Source organism: Pteropus alecto, unplaced genomic scaffold, assembly GCF_000325575.1.
Source record: "Pteropus alecto unplaced genomic scaffold, ASM32557v1 scaffold2748, whole genome shotgun sequence".
NCBI lineage: Eukaryota > Metazoa > Chordata > Mammalia > Chiroptera > Pteropodidae > Pteropus > Pteropus alecto.
In genome coordinates, this window is record NW_006441564.1 from 1 (window position 1) to 1,775 (window position 1,775).

General features: G+C 49.4%; 1 pseudogene; it reads left to right on the plus strand.

Annotated features, from left to right (window-relative positions):
• Nucleotides 1–155: 155 nt before the first annotated feature.
• LOC102886932 lies at nucleotides 156–668 on the plus strand (annotated as a pseudogene).
• The last annotated feature ends 1,107 nt before the right edge of the window (nucleotides 669–1,775 follow it).

Consider the following 1,775-nt stretch of genomic DNA (forward strand, 5'->3'; position numbering starts at 1 on the left):
TTCTCTGAAGTCTGAGACTAAAAAATCTATCAGGTACTTCTCAAGCCTCCTGCCGCCCCTAGCTCCCACATGACAGGGAGGGCTCCAGGTCACTGCATCCTAGGGGCCCAGAATGGGGAGGGGGCATTGTCTCCACTGCAGCAGCTGCACCCACAATGCAGAGTGTCAAGTGTGTGGTGGTGGGCGATGGGGATGTGGGAAAGAATTGCCTGTTCCTCTGCTATACAACTGATGCCTTCCCCAAGGAATACAACCCCATCCACAACTCCCTAAGGTGCAGTTAGTTGATGAGCTCACAGTGAACCTGATCCTAGCAGGACACAGAGGGCCAGGAGGATTACAATGGATTCCGCTCACTGTCCTACCCTCAGACAATGTCTTTGTCATCTCTTTTTCCTTAGCCAGTCTGCCTTTCTTTGAGAATGGATGGCACAAGTGGCATCCAGAGATGTACCATCACTGGCCTGATGTGCCCATCCTCCTGATGGGCACCAAGAAGGATTTGAGGGCCCAGCCTTACACCCTGTGGTGCCAAAGGAGAAGGGCCAGGTGCGCATCACACCGTTGCAGGGCCAGGCACCAGCCAAGCAGATCCATGCTATGTGCTACCTTGAGCACTAGGCCCTGTGGGAGGATGGCGTCAAGGAAGTGGTTTCTGAGGCAATCAGGCTATGCTCATCTCCAAACTGGTCAAGTGTAGCTGGTCCTGTGTCCTCTTGTGACCCTGGCACTCAGCTTGAATGCTGCACCAGCCTCCCGATCCCTTCTAGTTGTGCTCTGGAGCCTTGTCTGTCCCCATCTATGCCTTAAGGATTAATCCTGGCACCCCTAGCCATGGGGCTCCCTGAATGCCTATTTCCCTTTAAGGAGTCTCACAGGGAAAAGGGCTTTGGGCCTTGCCCCAGTCTCCTCTGGAATACCAGGTATTCTTGAGAACTCACCTAGCCCAAGGTTGGATCTCTCCCCAAGAAGCCAACCCCGTGCGCCCTCCCCATGTTCCCCTACTGACCAGCTGACCCAGCTTTCCACGCAGATGTTGCTGCCTATTGTGGTGCCTTCTCTCAGGTTAGGAACCTCCACTATCCCCAACCTCTCCCTTGTTGCTCTTTGAATTACTCCCCGCTCAAGATGCTCTCTCCCTTCCCCAAAGAAGGAGCCGCAGAATCCTGAGAAGATGAATGTGCCCTAACTTGTCCCCATGTGCCCAGGCCTTATGCATTGCTGACTGACTCAGGCCCCACATCACCCCCACCAACCCGGTTCCTAGCCCCATCAGCATCAACAAAACCTCCTGTCTCCAGTGGGGTTAAAAAAAAAAAAAGAAGGAAATCTGTGAAGAACAGGTCCCATTGATCTATAAAGCAAATTTGTGTTGGGACACAGACTGAGGTCTCCAGAGAATTGCTATTCTCTCTACAATAAGCGGAGAGCTGTGTTCTTTTGATGTGCAATCATGGGCACCACACTCTGTGGCTTCATGACACATTTGTTAGGATACTTAGAGATTTTGTGCTTATGTCACAAGCTACGAACTGTCATCCAGACTCTTATTATAAAATATTTGTTAATGATGGGAGATTCATTTCAATATTTTTATGCCACGTTTTGAGTTTAGCACTTTATAGACTTTGTCCAATTTAATTTATCAATAAGTCCAGCCATAAGGTAATGTTATAATGAACTCCATTTCTTTATGTAGAAGTGGAGCTTAAAGGAGTTTAGTTACAAATTGAGTGAGGGGTGGCTTCATGACACATTTGTCAAGATAATTAGGG